This window comes from Anas acuta, chromosome 4 (genome assembly GCF_963932015.1).
Source record: "Anas acuta chromosome 4, bAnaAcu1.1, whole genome shotgun sequence".
Classification (NCBI taxonomy): Eukaryota; Metazoa; Chordata; class Aves; order Anseriformes; family Anatidae; genus Anas; species Anas acuta.
This window is the reverse complement of record NC_088982.1, coordinates 51026817-51040112: the sequence shown is the minus strand read 5'-3', so window position 1 is coordinate 51040112 and position 13296 is coordinate 51026817. Positions and strand designations below refer to the sequence as shown.

General features: G+C 34.9%; 1 long non-coding RNA gene across 3 annotated transcripts in view; it reads right to left on the bottom strand.

Moving 5' to 3' along the window:
• The window catches only part of LOC137856167 (uncharacterized), an 82076-nt gene that overhangs the window by 61568 nt on the left and 7212 nt on the right, over positions 1 to 13296 (bottom strand). For all 3 annotated transcript variants that reach the window (XR_011096248.1, XR_011096247.1, XR_011096245.1), the window contains exon 2: positions 4312 to 4446. This is a non-coding gene — a long non-coding RNA (uncharacterized lncRNA). The remainder of the gene's footprint in view (positions 1 to 4311; positions 4447 to 13296) is intronic.

The window sequence follows — 13296 nt, the reverse complement described above, 5'->3', positions numbered from 1 at the left end:
TAAGCACCAACATTCTCAAAGGAGATATGGATACAGGAGCCATGAAAGCTCCAGAGCACCTGATGCTTCTTTTGAAGAGCAACCTGTAATCTGGGAGATAATACTCGGTCTTACCTTTTGTTCACACTAAACAGCATAGGTGGATATTATGTATGTATATACCATGTATAAGCGTTGCTGTACATATCCTGGGCACAGCATTACAACAAAGAAAACGTAGAACAAAATTTTTCTGCTACTAGTCACATACTGCTGTGACTAGAAAGGATTTTGGGTATTGCAAGTGTATATTCTTTCTAATTAGAAAGGAATGCTGGCAAACACAGGAATTCTGTAATTTTGTGTTAATTTAAATGATGTAAGAGCATGCCAACAGCTTTACAATCAAGAGCTAGTCAAAGTATTAGAGTATTACTTTATTATTTTGTCAATAATTTAATTGTTCTATATGGAGGTTTCTTTTCTCTTTTCTTCTTATTTTCTCAAATGTTTTATAAATTAGATCTAGCAGTAGCATTATTCTCTGACTTGGCCTGAAGTCGCCAAGCATGCTAGTTTTAAATACTGAGCTTTGAACAAATTTCAACATTATTCCTAAAGCAAAAATGAAGTATCTGAAGTATTTTGCTCTGAAATATTTTTAAAGGTCTTTCTTTTCCCTTAAAACTAAACTAAAAATTGAAGTTATTGAGAACTTCAATTACATATGTTATTATGTGAACTTATAGAGGGGCCAGCTTAGTAAATTTGGGAATGTTCTTGGAAAAAAAAAAGATCTTTTGCACGTAAGCTCTATATAAGAAATAAACTAGAGAAACATCGGTAAGAGCACCATTATGAATGAGAAATAATCATATAAAAATACTTTTCATGTTGTAAAGTTTAACTCAGACATAGTCCTAAATGATCCTAAGTTTAAAAGATGTTTAGATTTAGAGCTCAGTGGTATGGTTTAGTGGAGGACTTGTTAGGTCAGAGGTTGGACTCAGTGGTCTTAGAGGTCTCTTCCAACCTAGATGATTCTGTGATTATGTAAATTCTCCCGAATTACTCAGCTAGTCTCACTAAACTAAAGCCAAGCTATATATAAAAAATTAAGAGATAATACATACAAGCAAAGCTCTCCAGGATTAAAAATAACATGTTTAACCCCTTTAATCTGCAGCATTAGCACCAACAGATTAATAACTATTATTTTTAGTTGGCTTCTCTGGCCCTTATCTGAAATCCAATATGTATTTTCCATAGCTGGAATAGAATACACCGATGAAAGTCACTGGAAAGTCCCTGTTAGGTTCTTATGGTATTTTGAAGGACAGATTTTATCATAGAAATTCTGTTCAGATGACTGAATGGCATCTATTCCCTGGTCTCACCCGAGGCAGAAGCTGACTACTAATGCTCTGTGAGCCTTGCTTCATGATCATTAATTTTACACAGCACTCCTCTGAGTTCTATTCCAATTGAAAACTTTTAGATGGGAAGTTTGTGCTCAGTGAAGTGAGGATCATGGGTGATTTTAGATTATTTATATCATACCCATTGAGAAACTTATTAATAGCATTAGTTTCATTCAGTCATTTGATTTTTTTTTCCAAAAGCAGATTGTTTCATTTTGAAGAGGTTTAGTAAAAATTAGACTGACATATTTAAACAAGGAGTACTGAATGTCACAGCATCCCTGATTAAACATTTAGGGTGGCATGTCAAATTCTTGGCAAAGTCATGAATTGCTCCAATTTTCCAGAAGGGATCAGCATATACATGCCACCATTTATCACAAAGCTCCTGAGCTGCATTTTTAATGCAAAAGAAACCTTTTACTGTGGTCATTTTGGACTGTGTATATTTATAGAGTATTTACATAAAAACTAAATTTTAAGCTGAAATGTAAATTAATAAATTGATAAAACTGTAAGGCTTAGAGTGCTACTTAGCATTAAATTTCATGTGCTAATCCTATAAAATCAAGCCCTCAGAAACATAAAGACACCTTACCATTTATTGGCCCAGGAACTAATGACCAAAATATCTTTCATAAATTTTTGTTTATGACTATACCAGGCAAGCAAAATATTGGCAGCCAGAGTAGAAATTGTATATTTTTTTCCCATTCAAACCTTAGTGGTAACCTTCCAAAATTTTTCTTTCTTGGAATCATGTTTTTTCGCACACAGACACACAAATAGGTAAATAAATAAATATAACAACCAGAAAGTTAATGCAAAAAAAATATTATTCAAAAAAAAAAAAAAACTTTTTTTTTTTTAATAGCACAATTAATGATTTGATAATAAAATAACTAGTTGACAGAGAAATATTCTACGCTAAATCAAAATACCACTGGTGAACACCATTTCTAGTTCAAACAACTTATTTAGGCTCTTGCTGCTAAGGTGTAACTTTTTCACTTTTGCTATTACCATTGGCAATAAAACTAAGTCTTTTTATACAGGCCAAAGATTTGGTAAGGATTTTCAATTTACTGACTTACATGCACCTCTGAACAACAGAAATGATCAACCTTACTTTGAGGCAGAGAGAATAAGAGTATAAGAAAATAAGGGCTGTAAAAATGTATGCTTGATGATATAGCAGAGAATGAAATAATCTCTATTAACTCCTTTTGACAACAAATGGCCAGGTTTTCTCACTAACACCAATTCCTCATTACATTTTCTCTGAATAATTTCAAATTTAAATTTTACTATTGTACATGAAAATTAATATGCAACATAATCTTTCAACAATATTAAAATGTTTGGTGTTATCTGAACCTGCAGGTGGTATTTTTGTCTTGACCACAGCCATGTAACAAAACAGATAAAACTAAATTTGTTGAGTTCAAAGTTACATTCAGATCTTATTCTGCATGTATGCTACTTTTCATATTGGTCATACTGTGGCTTCAAAACACAGTTACTATTATAGTCAAGGTGATCAAGTGATCATAATTCCTTAACTTAGAGAATTTACAACAGCAGTGTTTCAGAAGACAGCAGTGGAGTATACAGGCATATCCACTGGCATGCATATCTATGGTTCTAATGCACTCTGTCTCTAAATTGTGTATCTTCCAACTATTTGTTCATAGTTCAAGTGCGTAGTATTACAGTATTAGCCTCACTTATTTATTTTAGGGACATGGTTTAGTGAGTAACATTGGTAGTAGGGTGATGGTTGGACCAGATGATCTTGGATGTGTTTTCCAACCCTAATGATTCTGTGATTCTATGTATATATATAAAGAAGGTATGTAAAAGATCTCCCATAAATATAAATAAAAGCTATGGAAATATAGCATGGTAAATATATAAAGCATACCTTTATATTATATTATATTATATTAAGCATACATATATGTATAAATATATACATTTATATATTAATAAATGCATATAAATAAGTGAACAACACATCTGTGATTGCTATACAGAATGAAGCATCAGAACTGCACTTCATATTATCACAAGTTCAGTGTAAGATATCTAGATGGCAGAGTGCATCCATTGCACGGATTAGCTGATCTGTAGCAGAAAAGCCCAGAGAAACACTTCAGGGTCTAACTTTCCAGCTTTGTTCCTAGAAATTCCCAGAAAAGATTGCGTCTCCTCATTTGCTTGAACATAGACATTTGCTGTTAGAGCACGGATATTTCTGCTAAGGTAACATAGTTTTAGGCATATTTATCATGAATAAACAACATGAAGTTTCAAGTATATCATTTCAGTTTGGGGAATATGCTTATGTGAGCTAATGAGAAGAGACTTGTAAAAACGTAAAGATGAAACTGAAATAATATTTGAAACTCACTTAAAACAATGATTTTTCTCCTGTGCACTTTGTTGGGTTCCAGAGCTGATGCTTCAGTCATTATTTAACTCAGGAATTGACCTCATAAAAGCCTCCCGTTTATTTCCCTTGTATTTCCCTCTGCCTTATGTCACCTTCATTCATTTTCTCCTATAGTATGTGCTGGATCACCTATAAATGCATAGTGCCAAGCCAAGACTCCAGTAAGATACATTTCTCCTGCTGCTAACCATCTCAAAGGAAGGATTTTTATTATCATAAAAGATTCAAAATAATAATAAAAATTCACGAATGAGATCATCTCTTTCCAAGAGGCTGTTCATGCAGGTTGTTTTGCATTCAAGTGCAAATACTAAACCCTTAAGTGATATACTCTGTGTGATTTGTATAAAGTCAAAGCGTCTGCAGCACTCCAAAGCATAACTACCAGTAGCTGTATACTGTGATCTGGAAGTAGGAATTATCCACAGACATGCACTACACAATTCACAGTGTTACCTGGTAACTCTTACAGCAGAGCTGACAGTGTGGTCATCTCCACTTCCCATTTGCCAGTCTTCCAGAAGTATTCCTGATGGAAGTGAACAGTGTAGCCCTGCTTGCTTTGTTTCTCTCTTAGAAGCAATTTGACCTCTAAGGGGGGAAAAGGTATAAATATAAATAAAGCATACAAACATACACAAACACACAGAACAGCATAGGTCTGTGCCTCATATAAGTCAGATCTTCATGAAGTATGAAAGAACTAGCCTAGCTGGGACTGAGCAATCTCACTGAGAGTGATGGAATAAAATTCCTAAAAAATGCAGAGTAACAGACTAATTGTGAAACAAACCCGCACAAATGTTTTAACTGAAAGTTTTGGTGTTTATTCAACAACCAACTTGGACAGCTGAATTTTCAAGATTAAAGCTAACATCAGTACTTACAGTACCATGAGAAAGGAAAATCACAAATTTTGATGCACATTAAAATCACTTCTGCAAATTTGATGTTTAATACAATAACCTTATTTCAAGCAAAATGGAAAAACACCTTTTTCCTTCCAAATGTTTTATCACCACTCCTCAAGAAATCTCCATGGTTAAAATTAAAAAAGTTGTATCAGCTAGTTCATCCCAACTGTAGTTTTGCTCCCCTCAATTTCATGTTATAATATGTACAGGCTATTACACAGGAATGAAACTCCTTAGTGTAATCTAGAAGACAATGAAATAATGGATAATACAGTTGTTTCACCATATAAACATTTACAGTAATTTATCCATCAAAAGTAGGAAGCAATTATAACATTGTGCAGCACTGCAAGAATATTTTATCCTTTTTTTTCTTTTAAAAGATCACAATAGGAAAACACACACACACACAAAATCTATGCTATGGAATAATTCATTTTTCAGTGGTAATAATTCAGTTATCCCTGTCATGAATACTGATGCTGTGTGGAGCACATCATATCTAAGAGGAGGTGTTCCAAGGGTGAAGATGGGAGAGATTTCGTTTATTAGATCTCCCCTGTTTCCTTTAGTATCTCTTTTGCTAGGAAGAATCATTTAGGTTTTCTTTCAGATCAGGGCCTTTTACTCTTAGTCTTCATTACTGATGAAAATCTAGGGACCAACAAGTATTCACTTAATATACCGTAAAGTAACTCATGCCTGAAAGAGTAAAGTAAAAGAAAAAAAAAAAGCCTCACTACTCAAAGGCCTCACTACTAAAAAGGGACATTAGTTATTTCTCTCTGACATTTTTTTGGCAGCTGATGTTCTATGTTTTGTAAATCATTACATCTAAAACAGCTGAAGCTGTAAAACTAATGTAGCAGGTCAGGAAAAACAACCAAAACAGGGTCAAAGAATCTGAACCCATGTTACCAGTTCAGCCAGTCTTTTGTCACATCACTTACTCGTCATTTTAGCATGTTAACTTACAAATATCACCGCTAATAAGAAATAATATTCTGTACATGCTTTCAGAAACTTTTGCTGCAGAAATATAAGAACTGGGAGTTCGGGGGGGGGGGGGGGGGGGGGGGGGGGGAATAAAAAAAAAAAAAGGAAAAGAAAGGGAAAAGGACTAAGGTGTTTTCTTGAAGCAGGTATTTTTAGAAAGACTTTGTAGTAAGATGACACAATAGAATGACTCTGCATGTTACAGGAAACATTAGTAGCAATGAAAAACAAATCAGTAATGTTATATATCAATTACATGAAGCAAGAGAATATAAAGAAAAAGAGGTAGTTACTAGTTTTGATATGTAAGACAACACTCTTTATTAGACAATGTGACAAAAGGCTTGAATTTGATTCGTCAAGAGATATGCAAGTGGAGAAAACCACTGCTTCAAATAAAGAATGGGAGATGACTACGTTTTGAGTATTCAAATTTTTTTTGTCTTTAGCTGACAACTGTATACTCTAAAGAATACTTGGTCAAATTTAGAGTGACCACCAGAAATGGTGTTTAGAGTAAACACCAGAAATGAGATTTGATTAAATTAATCAGGGAAAAAAAATATATTCCTTTGTACATGAAACTATAAAACCACTTAACTGTAAAACCATTGTTGTATCTCAAAGTTTTGGAAGTGCTTTTGACTAAATGACTTTTTCTTTTTCTGTGTAGTTTTCCCGTTTTGTTTGAAAAAGAAAATTCATATGCTTCTTTTTGGTGTTAGCCATGCAGAAATGCATCACAAAAATGTTTTTCCCTAAAGCAAGATAAAAGTATTAACACTGTGTTTTCCAAACAGCTTTCATTTGCATTTCCATTGAAACATCAAATTATCTCAAGAGGTACATGACTACTCACGACTGCATGAAGTTCACTACAAAATTCAGCAGAAAACTATGTATGAATCTGTACATTCAAATAAGACTGAAGTGATATATATATGCATCTACAGTGCAACCTACAGAGTAATCTGTTTCAATGCATTTCTCCTTTTGAAATGATACATCTAGATTAGTTCTTCACAAGATGTCTGAAATAACATTCTCATTCATAAATGTGGGAGCTGAACTTGAATCCTTGGGAAACGCAGCCCATATACACCAGGGAATGGGGAATGACTAAAGCCTAGCTATCCTGATTTGTCTTCTTTATCATTTACTCACATTCTGCCAGATATTCAAAAAAGAGAAAAAAAAAAAAAAAAAAGAAAAAGGAGAGAGAGAGCGAATGAGCACTTGCTTAAGAGACCAGAATCTTCTGTGTATCAATTAATGCTTTCATTTATTTTTTTTTAATGAGGGAATTTATTATTTTAAATAAAGACAAATAAGTAAATTCTATGTATTTAAATATTCATTCTAAATATTTAAATAAAGATGAAGAAGTGAAATTCTACTGATATTTACTTTGTTTCTGTACCCATATTTCAGCTTCTTGATGTTTGGTATCATTTCATATTTTCTAGTTTTTGGCAGACCAGGGAAAGTCTTGAACACCTTTAATTGTACTTTTCAGTTTTCAAGTAACCATAACAATGAATCATTGGGATTACAAATTAGAGAGCGATTGATTAAGAATGAATAGGTGCTATATTTGCGATGTACTGTGCCTGTGCTGCACTTAGGCCTCCAGATAACAGGAGACCCTCGGACCCCAAGAACCAGATTAAAACAACCTCATGGTTCAGACTTTAACCAAGGGGTCAGAGATAAGGAGGACTATTTACAAAGGGACAAGATAAGGAATGTTAAACATACAAGGCCTCGAGATAACAGGAGCCCCTCAGACCCCCAAAACCAGATTAAAACAACCTTATGGCCCAGATTGTGACCAAGGCCTCAGAGAGCATGCGCAAAGAGATGAGGTGAAAAGTTCAACCCTGATGAAGACATCTTACTTCATCCCCACAACCCTCAGTGCCCACCACCACAAGGCACCGCGCAAGTGCAGACAAGAGGAATTTATGGAAATGACTTCTTGTAGCTAATTTTAATACTAAGCGGGGACAGGTTATGCATATGTATAGGCGTATTGGGAAACTTCACGCATATGTAACTCTTTACTGCATATAACCATGGCAAGTTGCTGCATTAGGTGCACGCAACTTTGGTGGGACTACCCTCCATGCTTCCCAGCGCTGAATAAACATACCTACTTTACAGTCTTACTGATTGTGGAGTCAACTTTCCACGAGTCAGCAAGGTATTTCTAGAAAGGCACAAATTTCCAAGTTTTCCCAAATAGACTGTTCTTTTTTTTTTCCCAAATAGACACAGGTAAGGGGATATCTTGTAAGTCCTATTAGAAAAGAAAGGCAGCCTTTGAGTCTGGGGAAACATACAAACAGCAGATGACAGTACTATGAGCAATGCAAAGAAAAGGTTCTGGAGTTTTACTAGGCTACACGGTAATTTACTGTGCAAAACAAAAGCAGTATGTATTAAGTACAGAATGACACACAGCAAAATTTAAAAAATTATCATAAACTTACCTTGGATTTCTTGACCATTCTATAAAAAATATTTACTAAAGTTCAGAGCATGATTAAAGAAAAATTTCCACTTCTCTGGAAAGTTCTAAGGGATATATTTGTCATGATAGGAAAACAAAACAAAACAAAACAAAAAAATACATTAGGTTATGAAAGACTCTTCCAAAAGCATAACAGCATCAGAATATGATTTCTTAAAAGCTGGACTAATATAATCATCAAAGTACTGGATTCCTAGTTGTTGCTGCTTCCTGGAATCTAAGGCTATATATGCATACCTGCTAGACATTTCCTTGAAGTTTGGCTCTTCTATCAGTCTGTCATACAACTGACATACTATTTCACCTTTAAATTAAACCAGCTTTCTTTGTTGATACAAAAGCCTTTTAGCTTTCTTTCAACATATCTTTACAAACAAGAACAGTGAAATTAATAAATTTCCTACCTAGTTAGCTGTAAGTAGCTACCATATAATGACAGCTCTCTTCTTGAACACACAAATTCTTATTGACAATTGATACTTATCAACTGTTACTTTGATAACTATAGAAATTCGGTGCTTTCAGGCAGGCAGCTAGAATATAGCAGGGGGTGTTCTCATAAAAAATCATGTGCTAGTCATGCCTGTGGAAGTCTGTCCAAACGATCTGTTTTGAAAATATAATTTTTCTGTGCTTAGAAAAGACAATTTTACTGTAACTAATAAATTTCATTTGCACTAAGAATGCTTCAGACTGAGGCCATCAGGTATTCTCCTGGCAGAATGCGACAGCCATGTAAGATCCAAAGCAGCTGAATGAAATCTTAAATCGTATTCTTTTCTTAGCTATTGAATTCTTAATGTGCTAATGAACAAGAAATTCAAAATAGACTTTTCATAGATAGTCATTACATATGCACATCTAATTAGTGAACTCTTGATTTCTGCCCTATGATCCTGATATACGGACACAGTGAATAGCAACATCTGCAACAAAAGTTAGCAGGAGCTTTGCTTTAAACTACTATACCATTGGCTTAATTGTAATGCTAAATAGTGTGGCAGTCAGGTCCCTTGTAGCTCCTTTTGTCAAGCAAAGTGAGTGGTATTTTGACCTCAATCTCCATGTGTGCCAGTTTACTACCCTTGTAACATCGCCTCCTCATCTTGCAAGGCAGTCTGAAAACGTATTCCACAGGAAATCATCAGAAGACTTCGGTTGATACAACGTAACTGGAAGTACACAAATGAAAAAAGAAATCCATAATCCAAATGCAATATAATATATTCAGGAAAAGCAAAAACATGCCACGGGCCTTGTGATATTGTTATAAATGAGGTCTCAACTCAATCTGAATTTTGTAATATTTATAAAACAAATATTTCTAAAAGGTATAAAAGGCGCTGGGTGTGCGGGGAGTCTACACTCCACCAACACGCACACACAAACATCAAGCATTCTAAATATACAGAACATTGCTTTACATACTAAACCCGAGTATGCCTATACATATGTACAATCAGGAAAGGTAACAAACAATCCTTTCAGTTCCATGACTTAACAGTCTCCATTTTCCATTCCTTTTGAAAAATATGTCTCACTTTAAGTTGTCAAGCAACTCGGTCTTCAGGCCTTATGTATCCCATTCTTCCCAGATCAAAGAAAAGCATATCCATCTCCTTTTCAAGGCCAATGGGTCAAAAGGCACGTTCAGGTCAACAGGGGGCCTAACAGTTGGATCAGTAAAGGAGCCCACAGCTCCCTCACTATCTGGTAAGCCACACGTCTGTGACTGACTCCACAGGGCTCTTCAAGGCTTCAGAGACTGCTCGCCAGGTGCCGAGCAATCCCACTGCAACCCCGCCATTTTTAGTTGGAGAGTCCCACACCTTGACCTCAGTTTGGTCCCATATTTCAGGCTCATAAACTGTCCAATTGTTAATAAGGAGAATGAGCTGTAAGGTTACCAGGACAGTCTTTGTTCCTAAGGACATATACGCGCAACTGCTTATTAGCGAGAGGCAGTTGTGTGCGCGGCTCCGCTTCTCTCAGCTCGAGCTTCTCTCCAGCTCCAGTGCGCCCATTTCCAGTGACTTTCTGTACGAGCTTCTCTGAGCCATTTGCTGAGTCTGGCTGAACCTATCTTCATGAGGCAATCAATGTTCCTGCTCCCGTCCTGGTCTCCATCCTGCCAGCCTGTTCCTCTTCACTTCTTTTTCCTGCTTCTTTATTGATGCAACTTCATCGTGTTGCCTTTTTTATCTTGAGGGCAGGCTCCCCTCTTATACCCTTCTCTCCACAGCAGTTCTTTTCAAAACAACTTTTCATTGGTCAAACAACTTTGAATGTAACAACAACAGCAAACACCCAGAAACATGCCTTAACAGCTGGAGAACAAGAAACTGGAGACTGCATGGAGTCTCCTGAATCACCCTTCTTTGTTCCCTCTAAACTCTTTTATATTCCTGATGGCCTCGTCATTAGGAATCTAATGTTATCTCAACCATGGGGCTTTCCAACCCCCATGGTCACATTCCCAAATCTCCCCCTTCTTTATTAATATCAACCATTTTCTCGACATGAATTACCACTCCATATATAACAATATGAAGGTAGCTTGAATGATTAACAATCTAGATAATATTTCCTTGCATTTAGCATAAAGTTCATGACTGATGTATTTGACATACTAATGAAAAACAGAAGGACAAAAAAAAAGCACCCTAGTCCAATTATCTCTTCTAGGACAGGATTGCCTAGTACATAGAAAGAGAACTGACTTTTATTCTTCTACCTGTTCCACAGACCATAACAGCTGGAAGATCTTTGATCTTTATTTAACTGCTGCTTTGTCATTCATATTTTAATATAGTATACATAACTCATGTATCAGTTAAAAATGGGAAATCTGTTTGTTAACTAATATTGTTTATTGTTTAAGCTAGAAATCAAATACACAGCACATTAAATGTCACTTAAAATGTTTTTAATTCCTGCAATAACAAAAGTGAATTAAATATATTTTTTTCTTTCATAGTAATTCTGCTCATCTTTTAAATCTCAGCTCAGAAAAGGTTTAGTGCATATCTGTCACAATAAACATCTTTGCTTATCTTCAAAAGCCAAGTTCTTTTAATTTTATTTCTCCTGTTGCTTTTACCTTCTCTTGCTGCTACACTTAAATGCATAACTGCCATCATGATACCCAACAACCTCTTCTTCAAGGAGCTGGGAAATAACGACTTTTAATGAAAGTTATTTTACAACTCAGCATTACTGTGCTAACAGTGAAAGTACCTGATATTCGTCAGCTGACAACTTTTGGGTCTGCATGAATCTGAGTAGGATTATTTTTCTTACTAACTGCTTTGAGCTTCATGCTTCAAAAATCCCCAGATTCAACATGAAGTTTGATTAAAGCCAACAATTGTTTCTCATTCTTGTCAACAAATGTATGTTATTAATTATTTTCCAATGCTTTTGACAGAGCAGGTGAATTTAAACTTAAATCAGCAAGGAAATCTTGTATTTTTTGAAGTAGATACAATATAGCTTTTCACAAGAAAGAAACTGTCCAGTCAAGGCAGGTGATTGCATTTCTGGTATGTGTGCAAACAACAAACTCTGCTCATACTGTGAATTTATTTTAAAAAATGGAGATAAAAAAGGAAAATACATAATTGACAAAGTCACAGGTCAAAACTAAATCAGGTCATTAGTTCGTAAACCCAACGGAGAGACTAATTAGAAATTAATCATCTATTAATTATTAGCATTTCTGATATACACTCATTGGGACACTTAATTTGTACTAAGGCTACTTATCATTTCTCCATCTTTACAGCTAAATTTAAAAATTAATTTTTAAAATTTAATTTACAACTTAAAATACGTATCTATTTGAGTCTTATGTTGGCTTTGCTATCGACATATTGTATTCAAATTTTTAGCTGTTAATGTGAACATTTATATGGCTGTGTTCTTAGTCACAATTTTCTGGCAAATTTTTATTGGCTGTACTTGTTTGATACAATCATGGAATCATAAAGGTTGGAAGAAACCTCCAAGATCATCCAGTCTAACCATCCCCCTTACCACCAATATCACCCACTACACCACATCCCTACGTACCGCAGCCAAGCTTTCCTAGAACACCCCCAGGGATGGTGACTCTACCTCCCTAGGCAACCTGTTCCAATGCCTAACAGAGAAATTTCTCCTAATTTCCAACCTGAATTTTCAAGTATGCTTCGTATGAATAAGTTTGATTTTATGTGTCTGTAATGGCTATTGCATTGGCTAATAATAATACTTCTCATTTTTGCACCAGACAAAGTTTTACTCTTTTTCTTCTATGGTAAATATTCCCAAGCATACTTATTTCACTTCCGTTTAGCTTTTCATGAGCACCTCTCTGACATAAAATCTAACTTCAAATCTAGCATATTGTCAAATTTCAACACAATACATATTAATATAAATACAAAATATGCACAACAGCTTTTGTATAATCAGCTAATATGTGTCTGTTCTTAGCCCATGAATTTACATTCTCCAGGATCCAAATACATCAGTAGAAGGAAGAACTCACAAATTATTCTACAAGAAAAAGTAAATAATACCTGTAAGGTATGGATTTAGAGAAAAATTACTTGGATAACTGAAGGCGGAAATCTACCCCTATATTCATGGTACGTACCTAAATAAATGCCCAATTTTCAGCACCCAAAATTGGTCTGTGGGGAAAATATGCTTGTGGTACTTAATATCTATAACAGATTTGTGAAATAAACTGAACATATGAAAATATTAGATTTTAGATGAAATTATATAAAACTAATATTTTTATTAAATGAAAATATTACTTGTTTTTCCCCCAAAGTATCAAGAAATGTCCTTCAATCTCCTCAAAACAAACAAACAAACAAACAAAAGTGAAAAAGAAAAAAAAAAACAAAAACGTGTTTATGAATAGATTAGACAAGCACTTGCCACTACAGCAGGTAGGCCTAAAAGACCTTACAGGGTCTCCAATCAACTAATCCCTGAGTTCTGATT